This window comes from Etheostoma cragini, chromosome 23 (genome assembly GCF_013103735.1).
Source record: "Etheostoma cragini isolate CJK2018 chromosome 23, CSU_Ecrag_1.0, whole genome shotgun sequence".
Taxonomy (NCBI): domain Eukaryota; kingdom Metazoa; phylum Chordata; class Actinopteri; order Perciformes; family Percidae; genus Etheostoma; species Etheostoma cragini.
In genome coordinates, this window is record NC_048429.1 from 16,550,797 (window position 1) to 16,570,850 (window position 20,054).

At 39.4% G+C, this 20,054-nt stretch overlaps 1 long non-coding RNA gene across 1 annotated transcript; it reads left to right on the forward strand.

Moving 5' to 3' along the window:
- Positions 1-1,617: 1,617 nt before the first annotated feature.
- Positions 1,618-19,628, forward strand: LOC117938990. Its single transcript, XR_004655512.1, has 3 exons — positions 1,618-1,761; positions 10,030-10,033; positions 19,618-19,628. It is a non-coding gene; the product is annotated as an uncharacterized LOC117938990 (long non-coding RNA).
- The last annotated feature ends 426 nt before the right edge of the window (positions 19,629-20,054 follow it).

The following is a 20,054-nucleotide window of genomic DNA, read 5'->3' on the forward strand; positions in this document are numbered from 1 at the left end:
GAGGGAAGGCAGACAAAGACTAGAAGACCAGAAACCTGCAACAAAGACAGTGAGTGTCAATATAAAAAAGGAAACAAACAAGAACATGAGCTAAGCACGGGAGCTGGGTGTGATGCCTCCCTTTTAACAGCCGGAAAATACAGAAAGGCTTAGGTCTGAGGTAAAATACTACTTGGCCAGCAATCGGTCCTCGTGTAATTTTCAGAGGTGGCATGGGAGGCCTTAACGGCTGTGATCGGGGGGCGCATGCAACATGTTCATTTCATATGAGGAATAGTGCTGAAGCAATGTTAGAATAGGAAAGTAAAATCAAACAGGCAGAAACAGAGATTAAGCAAAAGATGCTGCAGGATGGCCTTAGAAACCTGACTCAGATAAAATAAAATAATCATATTCTAGCTCAGAAGATTGAATTCAATTCATTCAGGATGGAAACAAAAAATCATTTTGAATCGGGAGAAAACACAGGAAAATTGCTGGGTAATACATATACTATCCTACAACATGCGCAAAAGCATAACCACACACAGGGTATGGTGACAGTGCGCCAGGAACAGATCAATGGAAAATAGCTGTTTTCCTTTACTTTTACTGGGTGTTATGGAGCCTATTCATTAGTACTAGTACTCTTGCAGAGGTTTTCAAGGTGATCTAAGAGTAGATATTTTAGTAGAGAGCTACAGTAGCACTTATCCGGAGCTCCAAAGTGTAAAAAACCAGAGCAACAAGAAATAGTGAGACATTAGTACATGTTACACTGTACAGACAGAAGACAACAAGATGCCGTAAAGACAACAGTATCCACCATCATGAATGAATCAACCATTCAGTACATCAACCCTTGTGTTGTCCTCCCGGAAATTTTGACATTGCCGTCCCTTTTTCTGATGTTTTTTAAAAAGGTTTTTACCAATACCATCTTACTACCACTAGTTTTACCCTCCTGTTGACCTCAGGTCAAATTTGACCCATCTCCAAAGGTTTCTATATCAGAAATTTGTGTTTCTTTTAACAAAAATATCAAAAGAAAAACGTGGATGGTTCCATATGACGTTCTTAATAAGTCAATTAATTGATAAGCTCACTACTTTCATTGAAGTTGTGTGTTTTTTGTCAATTTTATAACATTTGATAAAATATTGATGAAAAAGTTGTCAAAAACATTAGAAAATGTGACCCAAAAACGGACTAAAATGTCAAAACATTTCCAAAACTTCGGGAAAAGCGACAAAAGTATCGAAAAAAGAGCATCAAAACATTGAAAAAAGTTTAATCTTCACACAGAAAAGTAAAGTTGCATGGTCGACGGTAAAGCCAACACAAGGGCCATTTTCTTGAGACATGGAGAGCAGTAATTAGCAATGAGAATAAAATAAAATAAATACACACTATGAAGAACTTGATAGAATATTTAAATGCCATTACAAGTTAATAAGATGGTAAAATAGTTATACCTTTTTGACATAGGAGAGGGTTTACAGAAAATCATAATCGGCTAAAGGAACTGACCAAAATGTTGTTGTCTTTTTCAAAACTTTTGCAGCTTTCCCCAATGTGTTTTCTCTCCACTTTTTTACGTTCTTGCCACTTTGACCAATATTTCGGAAGCTTTTTCTGACATTTTTTTCAACGTTCTTTTACTATTTTCTTTTTTTTAAATGCTATGAAATTGAATGAAATAACCAAATTCAATGAAAGTAGTGAACTGATCATTTATATTACTTGTGAAGAGGGTTGTACGGAACCATCCACTTTAATTTGGTTGCAAGAAACCCAAATTTCTGATGTAGAAACTAGTTGAAAGCGGGTCAAATTTGACGCGAGGACAACAGGAGGGCTAATGAAATCAGCTTTGCCATTTAGTTTCTTAATGATTAGCAGGTGTCATTGTATGTATTTACATTTCCCCAAGTAAGGATGTCATAGTTGTCAAGAATGTTACAATGAAGGTAAGTATTGTGGTTTGGGAGCCTGTTTGTACATAGAAAGAGAAAGTGTTGCTTGAGTCCAGCTTGTCGTACAGTAAATGAAGTGGGGGATGATAATTGCATCTAAATACAGTTTTGCTGCTGTATTAGTTAGGCAACTTCATTGAGAAAATTAGCCAGATTTTAGTTTGCAATTTACATGACTTTTTTCACTTGTTTTTTGGCAGACAAGGTAGTGTCAAGAATTATACCGAGATATTTGACATGAGAGAAAACTTGGATGATCTCTTCAAACACAGATGTTGGGATCACAGTCAGATGCTGAGTGTGTGTCCTGTCGTTGTAAAAAATATGCTGACAGTTTCTCTGACATTAAGAAACAGTTGTGAATCACTGTAAAAACATTATGGTTAGATTGACCATTGTTGCACTGAGTTTAGAAGCTGCTTGTGCTTTGTTTTATATATGGACATACATTACAGTGTCATCTGCATACATCTGAACTTCACACCCTGTGCAATGGTAAGTCATTTACCTGTTAGTTAGTTATGCATCTAAAGGCCTAGATTGCCGGGGGACATCCCACGATGCACTGAGCACCTCTCCCTCCTCCTTATCTCCATCTGTATGCAACCTCCTCCCATTAATGCATGTTACTAACTCGACTTCTTCCCTTTCTCGGAGTCTTGTGCTCCTTTGCACCACTCCTCTCTCCTCCTATCGCTTCCTGCAGGTGTTTCTGGCTCTGGATCTGTTGTCTGGATCTGTGGTTGGAGTCACCTGCTGCCTCCATGTTCCTGCTAGACACCCTCTGATACAATTCTCCATGTTTCTCTCTGTCTCTCTCTGTCTCTTCCCTGTCTGTCTGTCTGTCTGTCTGTCTGTCTCTCTTTCTGACTCTTAAAGGAAGTTTTTCCTTGCCTCTGTCGCCTAGTGCTTGCTCTTGTGGGAGCTGTTGGATTTCTGTAAATAACATCACAGAGTACGGTCTAGACCTGCTCTTTTATGGAAAGTGCAATGAGATAACTTTTGTTATGATTTAGCACTTTATAAATAAAATTGAATTGAATTGAATTGTAAGCTAAACAGGAGAGGTCCCAGGTTTGTAATTTACTTAAGCTTCCCCCATTGGCTTGAGCTGCTCGGATGTACTTTGTTAGCATGTTTCTACGGTGAGTGAAATGGGAAAATCTGTCTGTCATTCAATAGTTTAGTCTTAAGAAATGTTTGCAGAACAAAGTCTGTTCTTCATTATTCTCTGCATACCACCAACAATCCAGGGGAGAGTATTTACTGTCACCTTCATCATTTTGTGGCCTCTAATGTACAGACATGCAAGGTTTTTGATGGGAATCGTGTTGTCAAATTGTAAATTAGGCATGTGGTTCATGCTGCTTTGGGGTTCAAAGCCCCTCAGGATGAGAGTGAGGGCTTTACCTCAGACACAGCACACAGCGGAGGATAAAATGGTTGATGTACAAGAAAACTCAAAGTCTTTACATCTCACTTGGATTTTATTTTTTTTATTTTTTGCTGAGAGCGCCCGTTCTCCTCCTTCATGTTTTAATTGACTGCTCTCTCAGAGTGCCAAGGGACCCTGCACAAGAGTGTGTCAATCCCCTGTGATCACCACACCCCCAACCCAGGCTCAGAGGGACCGGCAAAAACTTGGATAATGCTCCATTATACCTGTATGTCGTTGACAACCGCCCTAGGAATACATTGTGAGACAAGCTTGTTATACAGTAAGAATCCAGGAGGAAGCAAGTCACCTCAGTCCTTTTCAGAATCACTCTCCGTGAGGTATTGGATGCTGCTCCTTATGTCAAGTGGACTTATTCTGATTCTTAGAGAAAAGAGAGCCGAACATTACTCAACCAGTGAAGGTGGTGGAGTGTATTTATGCAGGGCAGGCGCAAGATCACAATGAGCAGCATTTCTTTTTTTCACCAAAGCAATAATGATAACAGGGGACTCCATCTGGAAAGTCGACCCCAGACTTGGTGTCACTCCCATCATTTATTTGTTCTTTTGACCATTCGGGAAAGTGATTTGTGCGCCGGAATAAACACATCGGAGCTAAGCCCTAACCAGCGCTTATAAAAGGAAACTGTAAGGGATGATTTCCCACCTGGATTCAGTCTGGATAAGCAGTTTGAAAGCAGCTGCTCGTATACCGTTGACTGCATTACTGAGTCTGTGCGAGGCCGTGATATTGCATCGCTCCTTCGTTGTCTCATCTAGAAGTGCCACTGGTGGAAGAAAAAAATTCTAAGAAAAGAGTGAGAGAAGTTGAGTTAAATCATGCCAAGTTGTAGAACATACAAACTTAGTGGGAGATTATAGCTGGAGTCACTTCACATCAGGCATATCCACCAGGGAGCTAATAGAGACAGCAGAAACAGGAGGAGCTGTCTCTTCTCACTCTTATCCATTGGGGGAATTGATATGCTGGAAAAAAAGGGAAGGGAATCACAAAGGATAAGACTGAGAGATCCAGGCTTTGCTACACACTGGGCCTATCATCTTCTGTTGCCATTTTGATATTTCCTCCAATCTTAGGCTCCTTTCAGATTGGCTAAGGGCTGTTTTAAAATTCACTCCACTGATCAGTCTGGGGTAGGTTGAAGATCAGGGACGGTTTGGAAATCCCAAATAGTTAAATGGTAGAAAGGAGAATGTGATGTGTAATGTCCTTACATGTCTTGTGTCAGTTGTCAACACATTGTAGCTATGTGTCTTTGAATGACAATTTATTTTAACGATACTGTGGGTGACACATCTAATAGGCATTTAGGTATCATTGTTGCTTTGCTGAAATGTTGACACATGCTCCAAACTGGATGGCACTGCGCGGTTGAAAAGGCTCAGAGAAAGCAGAATAATTGGACTACTACGGATGGGAAAACCGCAGGATGCGGGAAAAACTGAGCGATGAGCCCCGCCTGTCAGGATGTATTAAATGGAGCTAGGTCATCTGTAATTATGCCCCTGTTGCAAGGATGAAGACATATGATCATTGTATCCCAGTTTTTGCAGCTTTTCAACCTCCATTTTGATGCAAAGGCCCGGGCCACCAAAAAGAAACCAGCTGCTGACTCAGACCAGCTTCTCTTTCATGTTTGAGATATTGTTCCCACATTGAGAGCTGATTGGTTGATAACCTCCACCTCTATATGCACAGAGTGGGCAGATGGCTTTCCCTAGAGTCTTACCTTTTATGTCTTTATTGGTAGCAGCAGAACTGCACAAACGCGAAATGTCTTCTGATACCCTTCAGTCATTCTCTAAAGCAAGATGCAAATAATGTCTGCTGTCTGAGGGGAAACTTCACGGAAACCGTCGTCCTGGAATAATTGCTTCAAACAAATAAGCTCTTGAAGGTCCATTAGGTAAGCACTGTTCCCATCAAACAGTGTGTGTGATACTGAGGATTGCTCATGGCCTGTGTGAAACAGATGGGGCTTTGTTGTCCACTTTTCTGTTGAGAATTAAAATGTTATCCAAAGCCTGTACGTTTATCTCAACTTAAAGACACTATTTGATCACATGGAAGATCTGACAGAAGATTCATATGACTGGGATAATAGAAAGAAGTCATGGTCGAACAAGATTCAGGATGTCTTGCAACTTGTTCATGCTACATATCCTGATTATTATATTGCTAATTTTGAGTTCAGTATTTTTAAAACAATCTCATTAACCCCTGTTGCAACGCTACACTTTTGTTGACACTTTTTGTTGTTTTTAACTTTTTAAGTTTTTGTCCCTTTTTTCATTTTAATGCTTTTTTCAATGTACAACACTATGTAACACTAAGTTATTAACTTTAGTTTTACCGTTATTTTTTGGAATTTATGGTCAGTAAACCTCATTTTTACGAAATCATACCTAATGTTTGAGTTAGAAAAGCAGAAATTAGGAATTAATTAGACTAAAATTAAAGGAATGGATGTTGATGATAATCACAGACTGGAATATGTCAACTTTTACTCAACACTATTTAAAAACTACTTCAATTTGTTTTTTAAATGCTATAAAAATTGAATCACACAACAACATTAATAAAAGTAGAGATTTGCCAAAGAGCGTTGTGTGGAATCAATCATGTTATTTTGGGTCATTAAAAAGAACATTGATTTAGGAAAATGGGAATATTTGACCTGAGCACAACATGAGGGTTAACATCTACTTTAGTCAGCCTTTGCATATGCGGTGCAGACTTATTTTATATTTCAAAATGCTCAATACATTTTACTTATTTCTAGTGTCAAATACCAGATGTTATCTAGGAAAATTTTACAGATGCAGTAGGTCTGGCTTTTATTCATTCTCTTAATTTCCCATATGTTCATGTTTGACATTGACAAACTCAGCAAAACGGATTCTACCATCTGAACGGGCGGCTCGAAAGCGACGTGCAGATGAAGAGAGGCTATAAGGAACAGCTGAAGGACAGAGCAAGTGTAACTCGGATTATTTCTTTATTTCCACTGAGTGTAACTGTCCGACATGTAATCCCTTCATTACATTGGCCAATCACATCATGCACTGTGTGCTTTGTCACCTGGTAGGACTGCCCTGCATTAAACTGTCTTTTATTAATAGATCATTTATTATTTGACCTGGTTAGAAAAGGAATATGCTCGAACCATATTAAAAAATAAAAACATAACCCCATACTGATGGCCAGTGATATGTGAGTGTTTGTGCACATGTATTTATGTGTGCTAGTGATTTTGAGAATTTCTCGGGGTGTTGTGAGGAGGGCGGCAGCCTCAGCTTCGATTATGTATCCTCTTTTATTCAATCATTGCATTGCTCTATACCTGACATTTGGTCAATACTGCAATCTTCTAGTGATCAGAATATGCCAGACAGTCTGCTCCACAGAATTCCATTAGTTTGGCCTTCAGATTGATGCACTAAAACAAGATATTGAGTGAGAAACAACAATTCAATGACTATCTCTGGGTTTAGTTCTGTCCTTTGAAGGATATTGAGTCAACAGTTTATTCATTCCTAAGGGACCGTTCGGTATTTATGGAATAGACCACTGGAGGAAAATAGGGGAGGGTCATGTCTTTTTATTCTTTGTTGAGGGGAGGGTCTTTCAAAGTGTCTTGTTTGATGGCCCACCATCGCTAGCAGATGGGTCCCTCCCTGTTTAGTCAGCAAGAGACCGTGCGAGTTCCCAAACGGAATAAATCCCGCCCGCACATATAAACACAAAACTGCTTAGCTAGTTCCATCGTGTTGTAACGAAGACATCTGCTGAAGAAACAATTGTACTCACAGTCAAAGAAAGCTTTTATTTTGAAAAGTCGAAGCTTGCAGACAGCACGCTACAGTGAGGGCATGAGCCGAGAGGCATGACACGGGAGGTCTTCAAGCTGCAGCCAACAACAGCTTTTTCAAGTAATTTTAGAAGGAAGGAGTGGTAGCATGTACGCTCCCAAACTGACACTCAACTGAGAAATTGAGTTTTGGATCATGTTCAGCTTCGGCAGCTTTACCTGTATGCAAATAAACAATCACTGAGGAAGCCTGGTGACGAGTCCACAGCAACCTTACATGTTACCTAATTTGTTACCTAGTGTGGTTGTTGAATGGTCTCAATGTTTTCTTTCATGTGAATACTAGTTTACTAGAGGAGTAACTTAGTATTTGAAGTAATGCAGTAAAGCAGGAAGTTTCCATTGTTATTGTGTTTCGACAACAATGTTAGGGAGTAAATCTACTGAAATTGCAATTGTGTAAAATGAGAAGACAGAGGTTAAGTCATGTAATAATAATAATAATAATAATAATAATAATAATAATAATAGCAATAATAATAGCAATAATAATTGCACTTTTCACAAACTCAAAGTCACTTAGAGGGCAGGAAGATAATAAAAACAACACAAAAACAAAACAAGATTCAGGCACAGATGAGAAGGGAGGGGGGTATGGGGCTATGGATAGGCAGAGGTGAAGAGACGGGTCTTGAGGCGGGACTAGAAATCAGAGGTGCGGATCTCTTGGAGGACCGAGTTCCAGAGCCTGGGAGCGGCCCCGGAGAAGCCTCTGTCCCCAAAACTGCGGAAGTTGGACATGTGGGTGCAGAAGATACCAGCTGATCTGAGGGACTCTGTGTTTCCATTTGTGATATCATTTTCACTGTCATAATTACAAGCATTGAATTCCCCCCCCCCCCCAAAAAAATGGGAATGGATGCTCTTGAACTCAGATATCTGATATTGTGTTATACAAACAGTATTATTTCAGATTGACAAGCCTATGCATACAGTATGTTCTACACTCTCCACACACTGCTCCACATTTGTCAAAGTGAAACCGCAACCGGAGTAGAAAAACCTCATTAATACACCCTGCTCAGCAGTACGTTGTGCGCTTCAATCAACATATCTAGATAAGGACAGTAATCTGAAGTACAGTATATTTGATATCACTGTTATTTATAATTTCTGTTTATGGACACCATTTTCTTTAACATGCAGTAAACCAAAAAAGCCAGTCAAGTAGGCCAAGGCTTACACAGCTGGAAATTCCAAAGAGCTAATGGTACGAAAACGTGCATTACCAACACCTGTTAAATATCTGACTTACCTTCATTAAGTTACAGAAACAACAGGTCCTACAAATCAAAGGACAACATATGCCCCCAGTGTAAACGCTGACACAAGCAGCTCTTATTCACACATCATATCATTGGCCTGGTATAAAAAGCTTATGCTCATGTTCCTCAAAGGAGACATGTTGCTGGTTATTTTTTGACTCACTCAATAATTAACTGCCCCTCGTCCTTTTTCTTTGGCTGTTGCATCATCTCGTCTATTGCGCTGGAAACAGAATGCATGTATCCATAGATTGCCACAATGTGAATATTTAAAGGAAACAGCATGAATAAATCAATGCCCGACAACTGGCTATAGGAGCAGCCAGTGCTTGGGACAGACAACTGGATTTAACCCAAACCGCCTAAGGTTTCCATACAATATAACCTCCTTGGCTTCAGAGCAGCCTGGTTGTGTAATTGTTGCAGTAGCCATGTTTCCATAAAGCTTTTGTTATGCACATTTGAAAGTACGGCATTAGAAATACTATATGGAAACAGCAAGGTTTTTACGTTCGCTTGAGAAAGGGGTTTTCCTTTGTTGAAAAAGAGTTGATTTGCTAAATGGGCAGCCCGGTCCCACGGCAGTTTGTGAAATGATCACGTTATTTAGATTTATTGATTTGTGTACAGGTTGCGATTTTTGAACGTGTACAGGTCACTATTTTCACCTGCTCTGGGTGACGTAACAACAGGGAAATGAAACGCCACAACGGGGTAATGAAAAGCCACACGCCGGCCACAACAACGGGACGGACCGCTACGCGCAAAATGCATACAACAACGGGGAAATGAAACGCCACATGGCGGACACACCAACAGGACGGTTGTGGTTAGGAAAAGAATTGTAGGAAGGAATTGCAACATGCGATCCCCGCTCTCCGGGGTAAAAGTCCTGTGTTTTTTTACCCATACCTCAGCTTCCGTAATCGCAGTGTTAACACAAAATATGCTTCCCATTGAAATATGTTACTTTAAAATTTGCGATCACTACACAAAATGAACACCATTACCGTGTCACGTTCACAAATCAATAAATTACATAACGTGACCATTTAACGTTATTGCCATGAGACTGGGCTATAATGGGATATGGAAACATCTTTTCCAAATGATGGGATTAAACAATGATGTAGCAAACATTTGACTTCCAGGACTGTTCATCTGTTTCCGCTGTTGGCGTCTTGCTACGTGCATTACAATCATTGCATAAACATGTCTTCTTCTCCGGACAGCATGAAACATGGGCAGTACTAGCTGAAATGAAAGATCAACTAAATCTTGCCCAACTGAAACAGATTCCTGAAGACCTCTCCATTATTTTATATTGCACATGGGGTAGAGGGCCAAAGCAAAGCTAGCATAGCTTGTCTAATGTGTGCAAACAGACATTACAGTTTTTGTTATTGCTTTTTGTAATGCCTTTTTATTATTTTTATTTCTGTGACAATGTTTTTTCCCACCTAGTTTTTGTTATTTCAGTTTTGTGTTAATGATTAGAACCTTGGTTCGAATAACGTAGGTTGTTTTAAGCTGGGTTTATTTTAAATGTAAATGTTCTGTATTTATATAGCACTTTTCTAGTCTTAACAACTACTCAAAGCGCTTTTACGTTATACAGGAAACACATTCTTACACTGTGGCCGAGGCTGCCACCTGCTCATCAGATAAACACTCACACACATTCACACTCAGGGTTCAGTGTCTTGCCCAAGGACACTTCGACATGGGACTGCAGGGCCAGGGATTGAACCACCAAACTTCCGATTGGCAGGCAACCGCTTTACCACTAAGCCACAGCCGCCCTTTTATATATTTTATATATGTTTAAGGGGGAAGTAGCCACATGGGGATTCTAATTGAGTTTCATCGAACTGAAAGTCAAATTGCAACAAGTTGTTACGCTAAAGATATTTTCTTTTTCCTCTGGTAATTGTTAGTCATATAATCATTGTGAGTTGCATTTTAGATTGAGTTCAACATTGTACATGTTTTAATCTTCATCATCATTTGAACCTCCACCGTCATAGTTTAAAAGCCACAGGATCACCAATGGAATTCCAATTCATCTGCAGGGGACCATGAATTTGTGTACCAAATTTCATGGTGATCCAACATTTGAAAATGAAATAAAGTTCAACCTCATGGTAGGTCTGTATGGATCACCAAAGTCATAAGGACTCACTCTTTGGGTGCTGGGAATAACTGTAATAATAAGTATGGGGCGCCGTTTGTAAAGCGGCTCACGCTGAAAATAACAGCAATATTTTGTCACATTTAGCTTTAAATAATGTTTAATAAACTGGTATGAAATTTTGAGGGTCACTTTCTTGCACATTTACAACAATATTTGTCAACTTGGAAATATTTTAAATAGTTAAATCCAAATATTAAATGTTACACCTAAATGTTAAATCTAAATGTTAAATCTAAATCTAAATCTAAATGTTAATGTTAACATTAACATCGTGGCTGGCTTTAGTGGCTAAAAGTCCGACACCATTCATAAAAGTGACACTAAAAACTCAAAGAACTCTTCAAATACAGTTTCCCCAACTGTGTTTATTATTTTATTTAGTTATTATCACGTTAAGTTCAAGAGTCCATCCCCGGATGAGATGATTTTTATTTTTTATTTGACAATATAAACATACACTGACCTCCTCGAGGTTTTACTATGGTACTTCCGGTTACCGGCGTTTAATTTACAGATTAGCTATATATTTTGTTTCAGCCGAAACATTTAGATTTAACATTTAGATTTAGATTTAATATTTAGATTTAACATTTAGATTTAGATTTAATATTTAGATTTAGATTTAACATTTAGATTTAGATTTAATATTTAGATTTAACATTTAGATTTAACATTTAGATTTAGATTTAACATTTAATATGATTTAACTATTTAAAATATTTCCAAGTTGACAAATATTGTTGTAAATGTTCAAGAAAGTGACCCTCAAAATTTCATATGAGTTTTTTTAACATTATTTAAAGCGAAATGTGACAAAATGTTGCTGTTATTTTAAGCGTGAGCCGCTTTACAAACGGCGCCCCATAAATAAGCTCTAGTCTGGACCAAATTGGTGGACTGACCAACTGACTGACTTACATTGCCAGCCCTAGTGACATGACTTAAGTAAGCGGTTTGTAATAGAAATATAGAAATGTTGCACAAGGCCCAACGTCTTTGTTTTGTTGGGTCCGACCACAATTGATGTTGATTTTACCCATATATTGGATCCAACCTGGAACTAGGACATACATAAGTTCTAAGGCCTGCAACCAGTTGTACACAATGTCAAATGCATGAAAACATGCCTCAGTGATCGTTTGGTAAGGACTATGTTAATGTTCTGAAATAATTGTGGTAAGAACTTATTGATAGTGAAACCCATTCATCTTAATGCTGCTTAGTAGGCCACAGTAAAACAAGCACAAAAGTTGTACACAAACAACAAAATGTAATAAAAGAAAAAATATCCAATCATATACTGTATGTGTCTCTGCGCTGTCTATGTGGATATAATAATGAAGGAACCTTAGCCTCCACCGGTATTGCCTCCCTCGCAATCCCACAGTATCAATTGAGTCAATCAGAGCTTATTCCAAAGGCTGGGGTAGGACACAGGGACCTTATTTCCAGATAGAGACTTGGCATTATCATTCATATTAAACAATAACCCAATGGCACTTATTTCCAGAGAACAATATCAGCGGTCAATCAATAATGCATCCAAGGTTCAATTTGAAATTGATATTCTGCTAGCCGTTAATATCGTGTGTCTGCTCAGCTACAGCTCTATGTCTATGAAGGAATTACCTGGCTAAATAATCAAAGGGTATAGTGTGAATGGCTGCCACACAGCAGATATTTATCTCCTGGGAGGACAGCTTAATATTGCAGGAAACATTAATATAAGAGGAGGATAAGCAAATACTTGTGGAGATAAAATGTTTGCTAAGAAGCAGCTAAACGATTTTCGACTACCACATGTCAATAATAGGAAAGCTTATGCATTTGTTAAAGTTCTGCTTTATCGCCGATTTACATAGAAATTGCCTTATTTTAGACTAAATAAGTACTTCTATCAGTCTGTTATTATAGCTCTTTATCCGAAGTCTGGGGTAGGATATGGTATTGATTGAGAGTGTTCCTGTGCTAGTACATTGCACTGATGGAGCAATTTTTAACAGTTAAGAATGGACTTCCCATTGGATTGTTGCTTATCAGAGAGGTTAAGAAACAGTACTACACAGTACATACTAGACACTATATTACTCTAGTACTTTTTACTATCTGTACTTACAAATCTACAAATTCTATGCAAACAAACTAAGTTTAACTCACTGTGTTGACATCAAAATGTGTTGGGCAGCGGTAGGTCAAGTTGTCCAAAAGGATCCGTGGTTCAATTACCAACTCCTCCTATCCCCATGTTGTCAGGTGTGTCGTGTTTAGAATAGAAAAAACTGGACTGTGCATCTCTTTGGACACAAATGTCTGGCAAATGACTGAAAATATGTATTCCCTCAGTGATGGCAAATCTTTTTATACATATTGATCTTTACTTTTTGCTTAATTTGATGTGGTACCTAATATGGTTGGTTTATTTGGGAATTGGCTAAATGTAAAGTGTGCACTGCAGACTTGTACTGCATGTATTGTGATGGATCTTAAGAGCATCATGTCATTACGTCAAGTCTGCAAACGTTTTTAAAAATGTAAGTGAAATAAGATTTTTAGGACTTGTTCAATACTTGGTCAATACAATTTTAACCTTTTAATCCATCTGAGAGATTTTTTTAACCGTTCTTATTGGAATTCCCATAAGTGTCACTGCATAAATAATGTATGTAATGCTTAGATTTATCATAATTATCATCAACCTTTATTTATTCTCAGAGATACAATTGAGGCCGAGCCCCCATTTTCAATGTAGACGAGTTTACAGAAAATAAATACCCAATGAAATTTCAAACACAGTGTACAAACGAATGCAATGACCTGAAATGATACTGTACTAAAAACAATTATGTAAAGGAAATTAATCTTAATCCCTAAAGAATCGGGATAAAATCACATTTAAATGACCAGAAAGATGACTATTTAAAAACATTGCTCTTAACTATCCATAAGACCCAAGGCAATTTAATTTAACTGACTGTTGAAGCCTGTTACAGGTTGTTGGAGCATTAAAAATAGAAAACTGATTTACCTAGCTCTGACTGTACCTTCAGGACCTTAAGTAAATCCAGGTTGTTGGGTTAGATAACGGCCCGAGTTCCATTTTAACAGCGTAGCTATGTAAGGACGGAGCATTCCATTTAAAAGATTTTTTTTTGCCTCTCTGCTGGAGATGATAGACCGGCTTTTGCATAGAGTACAAAGTGATGAGTATTATAGCTGTCTCCAGGGATGAATCTGAAAGCATAAAAATAAATTGTGTCCAGGCATTTAAGGTTGGAGAGAGAAGCACTTATAAAAACATTGTCACCATAATCAAGAACGGAAAAGAAAACTGCATCAACAATTATTTTTCTACTTAACAGAGGGAAGCTTTGTTTCTTTAAAGGAAGCCACGTTTTTGCTTCAAATTGATGATAAGATAATCAATTTGGTATTATAATAAGATATTCTCATCTAGCTAGATACCAAGATAATTCTACTTGGACACACACTCTCTTTGAGATCACCCCGCAGTGTATATAAACAAGCTTTCAGTTGATGTTGCCTGATATGCCTCTTAAAATACAAAGGTTGAACATTTTAGTTAATTGCCCAGTAATAAGTGGAGCAGTTTGAAAAAGAAAGGATCCAAGTTGTCCTCTCCAGTAGAACCCTTGGGATCCATGGGTTGTAATGAAAACTTGAAGATCTGATTTACAATAAATACAGAATCATCATTCAAAAGGAAGGTATGACGTCAGATTCAGGTCATATCCCCCAAGCTTGATAGAACATGCTCACAAGCAAATTATATTATTATTTTACACAGGCAGATATTACTTTTTGCGCACCAATTCAACAATCAAGAGTTGTACAGGCAACTGCGAGCGTAAAACAAAACCTAGGGAGAGGGAAAGAATGGCTTGTGTGAGTACAACATTAAGCAGCATGTGCAGAGACCAGCTGCGAGTATTGGCGTGAACGCAGAGGGCATACACGCCTTCAAGGGGATCTCACGAACACAAACCCTCCTTCGTCTACCTTGATTGAGGACTATTGTCACAGGAAACTGGAGTTGGTGTACCCGGCCAAAGAAAAGGTTTCTGTCTTAATGTAGGTCATAATTGTTGTTTTGCTCTGTTCTGCTGTGTTTGTCACGTCTAACGCTGCTTACCGCTGCAAACTTTCTGCACCATCAGATGTTCAGCGACCTACCGTGGATCCTCTGTCTGGTCCATTTCTGCTGGTTGCTGAAACTGCAATCCAAAAGATGTTTTTTTTCTCGCTGAGCTGTGGTCATACTGGCCTCCTGTCACTGTTATGGAATTAGAAAACCGGGCCAGGATGCTAACAACTCCTTCCTGCTCCTTGGCCACAATTATAATTTAACATACCGCAGTGGAACTTGTAAATCTTAGCTCAAATACATCTCAGAGTTGCCTTGAGGTGATAAAATCTCTCCATCACCTGCGTCGTTGTCCATAGGGCGTATGTCCATAGGGCTGCCCATCATAGTGCCATGCGTTGCCAACGTTATCAATGCAAACTGTTGTTTACTGTCCCCCCTGATAATACACTAACCAGGACATCATTCATGCTGCTAAACATTCGCTCAATAAATAGCAATGCCCTCCTTATCCATGACTTCATCTTGGAAAATCACATTTTGCTTGTTTGTCTTATCTTATAGAGACATGGCAGAATCAGCAAGAAGTTGTAACACTCAAGCATGCCACTCCCTCAGTTTATGGCTACATTCAGAAGCAAAGATATCCCAGTAAATACCACCTCCTTTGACTGTGTTCACTTAATGTTGACAGGTAGTTGTCTTCCGCCTTCTTCCTATCGGAGCTCACCCTTGCCACTGTTTGCCCAAAATCCCCGTCTACAATCCTGCTGGGTGATTTTACGTCCATGTGTATTCCAATAGTTGTTTTCTTGCTATTAATTTTCTACCATTGCTAGACTGCTTCAATTTGAAAGAACCCATAAATGGCAAAGGGCATACCCTGGACCGGGTGTGCTGTGCTGGCATAACCCCCTCCTACCTGCAGTGCACTGACCTGGCTGTCTCTGACCACTATGTCATCCTATTCTTGGTTCCTGTGCCTCACCCAAAGTAATGCATAAAACGGCCCATCCAACCAGGAACATCAAATTGGTGTGTACCGTACGTCCAGAGTATCTGACTCCCTAGTGGCCCACCATGCCAGCCACCACCCCTACCAAACAGTTGATGGCATGCCCTCTTTCTCAGCCTGGACTTTGTAGCTCTTCTCACCACGTGTTATGTATCTTTCTCTCGTCCTGCACTCTGGTTCACCCATGCGGTCCGCAGGAAGACCCCAGGATGTTGGCCTGAGAGCCACAAACTACAAAGAAGCCCATTCTCAGGCAAAAACTGAAAAGACCTCCCAATGCCGCGAAATCCTCAGAGACAGCTCACCTCTGCTCCAGGTTACTGGACTTCTTCCAGGAGAAAGTGGACACCATCCAGCGACAGCTCCAGACTCCTGGGCTCTCCCCCTGCCCCACACTGCCCCAACAGGATTCTCACCATTCTGCCCGCTCACATCAGTGCAGCCTATCTGCCTTCTCTACACTTGATGCCGACCAAGTAAAAAAACTGGTCATCTCCGCCAAGACTTCAACCAGCAGCCTTGACCCAATGCCCATCACCATGGTCAAGGCCTGTCTTCTCATCCTCTGCCATCCAGTGGAAAACATAAATACATCACAGCAGAGGCATCCAGTCATCCCCACTCTCAAAAAGCCAGGCTTAGACCCAGATGACCCCAACAACTATCATCCAATTTCCGACCTCCCTTTCCTCAGCAAAATCCTGGAAAGAGCAGTGGCTGCCCAGCTTCAACATCATGAGCTCTGCAAACCCCTCCATTCTGGTTTCAGAACCCATCATAGCCTTGAGACCGCCCTCATCAAAATCACTAATGACCTCCCGCTTGCTGCCGACAATGGCCATCCTCATCCTTGACCTTTCTGCAGCTTTTGATATAGTTTCCCATACAAACCTTCTCCACCGCCTTTCTGAGCTTATTAGCCTCTGTGGCACAGAACTGTCTTGGTTCCAAGCCTACCTCACAGACCGGAAAAAATGCATCACCCAAAATGCCTCCAACTCTGATCCAGAACCCACCAACCATGGCATGCTCTAGGGCTTGTGCATGGTCCTCTGCAGATCACCATATGCATTCTGTTTCTAGGTCATAACATCCATAAAAATGGACTTCCTTTTCACTGCTATGCTGATGACACCCAACTTTATATCAACCCAAACCCCAGCTCCCAGCTCCCACACAAACAACTTGTCAACAGCCTGCAGATGACTAAAAACCTACACAAAGTCAACAGTAATAAGACAAGACTCATGGTGGTGGCCCCTGCACCACTGCTCAGGAAAGTTGGTGATTGGGCCTTGGTTGAGAATGGCTGCTCCGTGTGTTGTGGATTCCATCATCTCCTGAGGTGCGCAACCTGGGCATCCTCCTGGACTCCACTCTCTCCTTCTAATCCCACATTGACAACATCACCAAGACTGCTTTCTACCACATCAGAAACATCTCACAATTTCATTCAGTAAGAGAAACACTCCTCCATGCCTTCATCCCCTCCCTTCTGGATAACTGCAATAGTAAACAGCCTGGACTGCCCACTTAGGCCCTTAGCAGACTCCAGTATGTCCAGAACTCTGCTGCCAGGGTTTTAACCCACACTAGGCCTTGGCAGCATATCATTACAATCCTCCAACAGCTCCAGTTGCCAGTCAAGTTACGCATCACCTAAAAGATCCCCCTGTACGCCTACAAATCTCTCCATGGACTCTCACCAATATACCTAACAGATCCCCTCCATCACAACACCTGCAGACACCCCCCACACCAGGTTGCGGACTTTTGGGGACAGGGCTTTCTCTGCCAATGCTCCCACACTCTGGAACAGTTTACAACTCCATAAAATACTACTAAATTCACCATAAATACTTTGAATGAGTATCCGGTTGCTATAATCGTGGCATAAGAAGTTAAATACCGGCATTGATATGATCTGCATTGACGTTAAGGTATTTTCTCACTATGATATATCTTTAAATCAAGGTCTAAACAAGGGATGTAGGCCTATGTATTGATTACACCTGATAGGTAGATAGATAGATAGTTTTACTGTAAATTCCAACATTGGCGTGAATCTACAGAGGCAGCTTCCTATATGATTTGATTCAAGTTGTATTATTGTGTCATACATGGATTTTTTTAGCCCAGGCAGGCTACCAAGACACAATTATTTTGAAAAAGACACAAAATGTACAAAGAATAACGGTGTATATTTTCATTATAATATGAATTTTTAATATACCGCCACACTGGTGTATATGATTAACGTTTGGAACGCCATGCCGCGCGATACACTTTCACCGCACCCTTTTCAACGTAACCCCCCATTTTCACCAGTTGCGGAACGGCTGCGGAGTCATTAGGGTTCCAATAAAGTCAAAAGTCTAGTAGAACATGATGACACAGAAGAACTTGTGCCCAAAAGAGGAGCCGTGTCTGTTGTTTGGAGGTTTTTTGGTTTTAAAAAATTGCCCTAGTCGTGCTAACGTTAAGACCTGTCACCTAAATTATGCAGCGGAGCAACACAATAATAATCCACCTACGGTAAAACAACAGACCATCGGAAAAGGTTGAGACCAATGATTAAAACGCTGGATTTAAGATGTTTTTCCTCACCGAAATTCTCCGGTATCTTATTCAATTTTATAGTATTGGAAAAAAAATGAACAGGTTTCCAAATAGTATTGAGTAAAAGTTGACATATTCCATTCTGTGATTCTCCATCAACATCCATTCCTTTAATTTTAGTCTAAATAATTCCTAATTTCTGCTTTTACAACTCAAAGATTAGGCATAATTTCCTATAAATGAGGTTTATTGACAATAAATTCCCAAAATAACTGTAAAACTAAAGTTAATAAGTCAGTGTTACGTAGTCTTAAACATGTTAGAAAAGTTACAAACATTGAAAAAAAGTGGCAGATGTGTTGAAAAAAGGGACAAGAATGTGAGAAAAAGCTAAGAACATTGAGTTAAAAAAGCAACAACTTTTCACTTTTGACGGGAAGACAACACAAGGGTTAAGTTTAAAATTACAATTTTGTATTTTGCACAATTAAAAAATAATTTATATTCTTTAACTGTTTCATGTGCTCTCCTTCACATAACGTTAATTAATGTTGTGGAGCCAAGCAAATCCTTATTTAATTACCCGTTAGTAATTGAAACTTTTAGTAAAACATGATGACATTGAAACATTTCTTTTTATATTCTTACGCTACTGAATACTGACAGTAAAATAAGCCAAAACTATATCAAGACCCAGCCAAGCAAAAGAAAGAAAATGTCATGGATATACCGTGAAACCGCCAGAGTCTTAAAAAATACTGTGATACAAATTTTTGGTCATACCACCCAGCACTTCCGGAAACCAAAGTAGCATCATATATTACAAATAATACTAAACATAAACCATACTGACGTTTTCCCCAAGCTTTACAACGGCCTTATTAACCCATGAGGTAAATGGAAGGAACACCCCATGGTAGGAGCCATGTAACTCGTATAAACAGTGAGGCTGATGACATGCACGAAATACAGCTGCCTCCACAGACGACCACAAATGGTTATTGATGAAAATATTATGGTGGATTGTGCTCTCCCTCTGTGGCTCACCGTTAGCACACAAAGACCATAAGAATAATCATCGTTTCAAGAGAACAAATTTTACCCCTTGGGCTCCAATTATTTTCATGCATTTGCTTATTCGGTGTCTGACTAGATTCTTTGTTAATGCTAAATAAATAGTGTTTTGCTTCCAGCCAGTGTGTGAAAATCTAGCTGCTACATGACGCAAAACTGAGCTAGGTCATTTATTTATTTTACCCTTTATTTATACAGGTAATCTCATTGAGACATGGGATCTTATTCTCAAGAGGGACCTGTTGGGGACAATACAACAACATTCAGGTACAGACAGACTGATATGTAAAATCCCCTAGCATTCATGAACTAATTACAGCATACTGTATATGTAATCAGCCGTTGCAGCCTGATATGGAGTAGTTATGAACAAAATTTAAAAAATACGATTTAGTTATACAACATATATGTAATCAGCTGTTGCAGCATATATAAGGCATGATATGAAGTAGTTATTTGGACAAAATAAAAAATACGATTTAGTTATCTGACATATCATACTTAATAAAAATTAACTAATTGAATGAAAATGTTAGTACCCTGTAAAAAACTGCACACTG